At 42.3% G+C, this 7,636-nt stretch overlaps 1 protein-coding gene across 2 annotated transcripts in view; it reads left to right on the top strand.

Annotated features, from left to right (window-relative positions):
• Positions 1–255: 255 nt before the first annotated feature.
• Positions 256–7,636, top strand: part of Lpin2 (lipin 2) — a 104,709-nt gene continuing 97,328 nt past the window's right edge. Inside the window, exon 1 of one of the 2 annotated variants that reach the window (XM_013027171.1) lies at positions 256–351. The gene's annotated coding sequence lies outside the window, so the exon portion shown is untranslated. Of the gene's footprint in view, positions 352–7,272; positions 7,419–7,636 lie in introns of those variants that run through there. The other variant, XM_013027173.1, reaches the window with a different exon arrangement.

The following is a 7,636-nucleotide window of genomic DNA, read 5'->3' as shown; positions in this document are numbered from 1 at the left end:
GGAACACTTCGCTTAGATGGGCTTTCCTGAGACGCCTCAGCCCAGCCATTGTACAGAACAAATGTCCTGAACCTGAGCAGAAAGCAAGGAGGGGTTTTGAAGTTTGTTTGCAAGAGTTTAAAGTGTCCTCTGGCGACACATTCTTAAGAACAATTTGTAATAGTACAGACATTCCATTCAAATTAGTGGCTGTTCTGAAAAGAAATTAAGACAGTAGCTGCTGAGACAAGCAATCTGGAAGAACAGGAAAGTTAATATTCACGGAGTTTTCCAGGCTGGTCTCACAGTCCTGGCCATGTATCTGCTCTGTTCCTGAACTCCCAAATGCTCTATGGGCAGCAGCCTCCTCAGGTGAGTATCTTTTAAAGTCTCTCTGCCTCTCTTAGTGTCTAAAACTCTGATTCTCATTGTTTGTTTGGTTAGCATGTAAATACAAACTGATGAAGGCTTTGTCTTTCACAGTAAAACTAGAGACTTTAAACCTCAGGCCAAACTCCAGGAGTTTCACATGTCAAGTAAGGCCACTAACTCCAACAGGACAAATAAAGAGATTTGATGAAAGACAGAGGAAGGAGATTTATTTCGTGGCAGCCACAGAAAGACAACACCTCAGTATTTCATCAGCTGTCTTCTGGAGGTACAGACATTTGTTAAATAGGGAGAACTGGGATTATATCAGAAAGGTATATGACCTTAAAAGAGTCCCAAGTCACAGATATATTCAGATGTGACCAAAGATAGTGTAACAGTCCATTGTCAGGATTGTTCAGGTGGGGTCTTATTACACTTTGTGTCGTTGACATAAGGAATGGTAGCAAATAAAGTCGATACTCAATGTACATATATGAAAATGGAACCAGGTGCTGAAGGGAAGGTGGAGTTGGGATAGATGGGGGGCAGAGAATGATGGAAAGGGGTGGCATTGACCAAGATGCATTGTATTCATAAATTGATATGTTGAATTGAAACACCTTTGTACAACTCTACACACACACACACACACACACACACACACACACACACATACACACACATTAATCTTTTTTAAAAAGCTGAATTCTGGGGGCTCATGTATATAACCCTAGCTACTCAAGAGGCTGAGATCTGAAGATCAAAGTTCAAAGCCAGCCCTTAAAAAAGAGAAAGGAGCCGGGTGCTGGTGGCTCACGCCTGTAATCCTAGCTACTCAGGAGGCTGAGATCTGAGGATCGAGGTTCAAAGCCAGCCCAGGCAGGAGAGACCGTGAGACTCCTATCTCCAATAAACCACCAGAAAACCGGAAGTGGCGCTGTAGCTCAAGTGGTAGAACGCTGGCCTTGAGCTGAAGAGCTGAGGGACAGTGCCCAGGCCCAGAGTTCAAGCCCCACGACCAACAAAAAAAAAAAAAAGAGAGAGAGAAAGGAATGTCTGTTGCCAGTGGCTCATGCCTGTAATCCTAGCTACTAAGGAGGCTGAGATCTGATGATTGTTTGAAGTCAGCCCCAGCAGAAAAGTCCCTATGAGACTCTTTTTTTTCCCCCAATAAACAACTGAAAAACCAGAAATAGCACTGTGGCTCAAGTAGTAGAATAGTAGCTTTGAGCACAAAGAGACTCAGAAACCGCGCTCAGGCCCTGAGTTCAAGCCCCATAACTGACGGGGAGGAGGGTGAAGGAGAGAGACAGACAGACAGACAGACAGACAGACAGACAAAGACAGAGACAGAGACAGACAGACAGACAGAGACAGAGGCAGAGACAGAGACAGACAGACAGAGACAGAGAGAGAGGATGCTATTAGATATGCTGTTTCAAGTATAACAATAAAGTAAATAAATAAGTCATTGTGCCTGGCAAAGTGGTCATGTCCTCGCTTCCAAGAGGGTTGCAAAGTGACTGCAGAAGAGAAACAAAGTCCATAGATACAAAATGGAAAAGTCTGAACTTCTTAGCCTTTATCTGGTTACCAGTTTATTTGTGGGTCGAAGTAAGTAGTCAATGTTTCTCAGAAAGCAGCTTTTCAAGCACTTCCTACTGTAGTATGGATGAAAAATCCCTCTATAGGACACAGGATATATTTTCTCCAAACATCCAGTTGAAAACTAAGAAAGGCAGTGGCTGCTTCAAATAGATAATGGTTTTAAGATGGAGTCTCCTAGGTGACATGAAGTGATTTCAGGAAGGTTTACCTGTTGGATAGGGCAATTGTCTCAACTGCTGGTCCGAGAATGAGTTTGCCTCCATCATAATGTCCTATGGTGGCCTAAGGAATGAAGCAGTGTGACAATGAGAGGGGATTTCAGCTCCTGTGGCAGATATATTGATTGATTCCATGGTCTCTAATTTTACGAGCTGGCAGCACGTGGGTAGTGAAAATAAGGAAAGCTCATGGTATGACTGGAAGAATCTTCGTTGTCAGGACTGGGAATTATTTCCACCAATTTCAAAGAGGACAATCAGGGTTGGGCTGGTAGTAGCCCACTGAGAGAATACTTGACTAGCATGTATGAAGCTTAGGTTCCATCCTAGAAAGGTGAAAGGAAGGAGATGGGGGAGGGGGAGGAGGTAAGCAAGTCTAAATGGAATGAATGACTTATTAGAAAAGTTTTCAGCTTCAGCTGTTTCTTTTTGCCCTCTGACTCATTTTATGTGTAACTATGTCTTCTTTATCATTTAGAAGGATGTAGCATAAAAACATCTGTAATGTTCTGTTGAAAAGCAGTCATTCCTTTGCAAAGAGTTAGGGAAGTTCTAAGACATACTGTATTTATCTTATAAGTGATGAAGGGAATCACAGTTTGTAGACATACAATAACACTAAAAAAATGTAGTGTATAAAGCTGGGTGTTGGTGGCTCACCCCTATAATCCTAGCTAGTCAGGAGGCTGAGATCTGAGGATTGCAGTTGGAAGCCATTCCAGGCAGGAAAATCCTTGAGACTGTTATCTCCAATTAAACACCAGAAAACTGGAAGCGGAGCTGTAGCTCAAAGTGGTAGAGCTCTAGTCTTGAGTAGAAAAGCTCAGAGACAGCACCCAGACCCTTAGTTAAGCCCCAGGATCATCACCACCAACAACAAATGTAGTGTATGGTGTATGAGAGATCCTAAGTAGTGGAATACGGCAAGAAATAAAATCTATTTGAATCAGAAAGTAAGAAATTACATGATACAAATGTATATGTAACAACTCAACATATACACAATGTATTGAGATGAATGTGAGAGCTCAGCAATGTTGCTGAAATCAATATATAAAATCATTCACATTGATAAATACCAGCAATAAATAAGTAGGACTGGTGTGTGTGTGTGTGTGTGTGTGTGTGTGTGTGTGTGTGTGTGTGTGTTGATACTACTGTAGTTCTTGATCAGGGCCTAGGTACTGTCCCTTAGCTTCTTCACTCAAGGTTGGTATTTTACATTTTACAACTTCAGCCACACCTGGTTAGAGAAAAGAATCTTACAGACTTTCCTACCCCTGCTGGCTTCCAGCTGAGTTCCAGCCAAAATCCTCAGATCTCAGCCTCCTGAGTAGCTAGGATTATAGGCATGAGTCACCAGTGCCCAAAGATCTGTCAAGAATGATGTTGAGAAAAGATACCAGTTAGAGGTCGGTGCCTCATGCCTGTATTTGTAGCTCCTCAGGAGGCTGAGAGGATCTTGTTTTGAAGCCAACCTATCAGAAAAATCTTCAAAAATCCATCTCCAATTAACCAGCAAAAAGTGGGGCTAGAATTATTGCTCAAATGGTAGAGCACTTTGGAGGGAGCCAAACAAGTGCAAGACCTTGAATTCAAGCTCCAATACTAGAAGCAGAAACAAGATGAAACAATTGCAACAAAAAATTATTACCAGGAAGAAAAGGCACTTGTTAGAAGGTTCTCTATCAGTTAAGCCATATAGTAGCATTCAAAATTTGATAAATAGTTTCAAATATTTAATATATACCATTTAAATATCATCACATTTTTCTTTCTGGACCCATGATTTTCCAAACAATTAAATTTTTCTAGTTATCTTAAAAAAATTTATTCTAGAGCCAGGGTTGAATTTAGGACCTAGCACTCACTTGGCTTGCTTGCTTAAGCTAGCACTCTACCACTTGAGCTATACTTCCAGCCCAATTTTTTTTCTGGTTATAAATAAACTGCTCAAGCAGATGAAATCTCATGTATTTTTCAGCTTTGAACCTTTACGCTCTGGATCTCAGCCTCTTGCATAGCTAGTATTACTGGCATGAGCCACCAGTGCTTGGTTTGAAAATTAGCTCTTATCTTCATTGAATTGTGCTCAGAAAACATGGTCTCTATGGCACAACGGTTTCAAAATGTTTTGAGGCTGGGCTTATGGTGCATAAGCAATCTACTTTAATGACTTTTCTGGGTACACTTTTTTTCTTGGGTATTACGTTGAATCTGGAATTCCACTTTTATATGCTTATTTATCTATTCATTTATGCCGATACTGGGGTTTGAAGTCAGGGCCTGGGCCCTATCCCTTAGCATTTTCTCTAACGGCTGGAGCTCTATCACAGCTCCCCTGTGGCTTTTTGGTAGTTAATTGAAGAAAAGAGTCTCATAATTTTTCTTCCCAGGCTGGCTTCAAATCATGATACTCGTATTACTGAGTAACAAGGATTATAGGCATGAGCCACAGCACCTACCTTAGAAGTTACTTTTTTTAACCCAATAGTTCTGAACCTGTTCACATCCTCTCTCCATTTCTCTCTCCCCAACATCCTGCTAACCACTCGTCTACTTGTCACTTCTCTGAGATCAGTATTTTATCCCAGTACTAGCACCAAAAAGAGAGAAAGCCAAAGGGGAAAAAAAAGAGAAACAAAATAACTTCTAATATTCTGAAGCACAAGAGGGTACCCATGGTTGACATCACCTAATTGTCTATCTCAAACTTATTAGTAGAGGGTCAGTGGCTTACACCTATAATCCTAGCTATTCAGGAGGCTAAGATCTAAGAATTGTGGTTCAAAGTCAGTTTGGGCAGGAAAGTTTATGAAGCTTTTACTTCTAATTAACCACCAAAAAGCTCGATGTGGAGCTGTGGCTCAATTGGCAGATTGCTAACCTTGAGGAAAAAAGCTCAGGGATAGCACCCAGGCCCTGAGGTCAAGAGCTAGGACCAGCATACACATGAAGAAGGAGAAGGAGGAGGAGGAGGAGGAGGAGAAGAGGAAGAGGAGAAAGAGGAGGAGAAGGAGGGGAAGGAGAAGAAGAAGAAGGAGGAGGAGGAGGAAGAGGAGGAGGAGGAGGAGGAGGAGGAGGAGGAGGAGGAAGAGGGGAAGGAGAAGAAGAAGGAAAAGAAGGAGGAGGAGAAAGAGGAGGAGGAGGAGAGAAGAAGAAGAAATGGAAGAAGAAGAAGAAAGAAGAAGAAGAAGAAGAAGAAGAAGAAGAAGAAGAAGAAGAAGAAGAAGAAGAAGAAGAAGAGGAGGAGGAAGAAGAGGAAGAAGAGGAAGAAGAAGAAGAAGAAGAAGAAGAAGAAGAAGAAGAAGAAGAAGAAGAAGAAGAAGAAGAAGAAGAAGAAGAAGAAGAAGTTGTTGAAGTTATTATTAGAGAGAACTTTATATGGTCCCAACACAAAGAAATGATAAATACAAAGAAATGAAAAATGTCTAGGTGATGGATGTACCAGATGGCCTGATGTGATCATTACACTCTGTAAATGTACAATTAAAAGTGCCACACTGTACCACCTAACTATGTATACCTACTGTCAGTGAACTAAAACTATATAACTTAAACAGCATATACAACTATATAATATTAAACAAATATAATGTTCATTTATTTCAAAACACAGGTTTGAAAATCAACCAGGCCAAGGATAAATATTAACTTCACTGCTTACAAGATCTTCATCTTCATCTATAACAAAGCTCCTCTCTCCTGGGAATCACCAGACAGGAGACAGCTTGTGTCTTTCAGCCCCAAGCTGGGAAAACTTGATTTTTATTCTAGGAAATCCCTTCTCCCCTTTCAGATTTCCTCAAAGATAGACTTTATCCAGGGCTGCTCCCTCTTGACTTAGGTTCCTCAATTAGTTTAGAGATCCAAAGATAAAAGGCAAGAAGGAAATGTATTGAAACAACTTCTGCTTTCCATTCCATCATTGTCTAACTTTTTGCCACAGGCACTAGGCCTGGGTCCATTCTCATAAGGGAAAAATGCAAGGATCTAAACAGAAGTTAAATGTTGGCAAAGTTGTCTCACTGTGAAAGGAATTGCTGAAGTATGCATGCTCAAAGGACCAGGGGATAAATGGGAGCAATATCCTCTTAAATTGGACTTTTTGACAAAAAACAATATACAATTGGACATGATACAGGACTCTAGACATTCGACATGTTGGTCTAGAGACCAAAGGAGGGTATTCTTAGGAGATAATCACAGTGTGCAATAGCTATGGGCATATCATTATATAAAATTTTGTTTATTGAAATGAACTCCAAGAAATTGAAACAAGAGGGTTTTTTTTATTATTTTACTTCTTGTTTTTTTTTTCTTCTTTGTCGCTGTTTTTTTTTTTATTTCTGTACCTTAGGTGTTTATGTGTTTGGGGGAGAATAAGGGGAGTGCAGAAATAGTGGGACAAAGGATGAAAAAAATGCATCAGTAATACTAGACACTATAGGACGCACATGTAATTCTCAAAGCAGGCCTGTTTCTATTTTGTTGACATAGGAACTGAGGGATAAATTCTTTCTATGGTTTTACTTAACACTTCTCCATAGTGTGTGTGTGTGTGTGTGTGTGTGTGTGTGCGCGTGTATTTTGAAGCTGCATGCCAGTGCTTTATGCTTGTAATCCTAGTCACTTCAGAGGCTGAGATCTGAAGATCTTGGTTCAAAGCTGGACAAGACAGAAAAGTCTGTGAGACTTTTATTTCCAATTACCCAGCAAAAAGCCAGAAGTAGAGGTGTGCCTCAAGTGGTAGCGTACTAGCCTGGAGTAAAAAAAAACCTAAGGGACAGTGTCCAGTCCCCCAGTATTCATTGGATGGGTGGTGGGACCTGGAGGGGGGGGGGTTGATTTTGGAAGAGCAGATCCAGATCCAGTCTTTTTTTTTTCTTTCCCTGATGTGCTTGGGGAAGTGAAACCATCCTTTTCCGTGGGGCCTTGCTCACTTTGGGGGAAGTTACCCACAAGCGAGGCAGAAGGGCCCTGTGGGGAAGGGAGTGTAAGGGTTCTGTGGGTCTGGGTACAGCTAGGCAGTCTGGCAGCAGGCTGGATCCCCGGGAAGGAACTGTGCGGTTGCTAGGCCCATTGCTGGAGGTCTGAATCAATGCTCATTTCATCCTTCTCAGAGCCATGGGAAACAGGGCCTCAGGAGGCGCACTGGGAAATGAACCTGCCTCGAGAAGTTACTCATAGGCTTCCACCCCTCACTTGAACAAACCAGTAGACACGGACGCCACGCAGTCGGTATTTTAGAACGCAGATGTACGACGGGGTTTCGTGGGGGCAGGAGGGGAGACTGATCAAGGTGGACGCCGTAACGTCTCGCGGCGCTGACACAACCCTGCGGCACGCTGGAGCCGGCGGGGGCACGCGAGTGGTTTTCACGTGGTGACCGTGCGTCAGGATTTTCTGGTCCTCGCGGGTGACTCGCTGCAAGGTTGCTCCGGGGCGGGGGGGGGGGG

Source organism: Dipodomys ordii, unplaced genomic scaffold, assembly GCF_000151885.1.
Source record: "Dipodomys ordii isolate 6190 unplaced genomic scaffold, Dord_2.0 Scaffold100, whole genome shotgun sequence".
NCBI lineage: Eukaryota > Metazoa > Chordata > Mammalia > Rodentia > Heteromyidae > Dipodomys > Dipodomys ordii.
The sequence above is the reverse complement of the archived record's forward strand: the minus strand, read 5'-3'. Positions and strand labels throughout refer to the sequence as shown.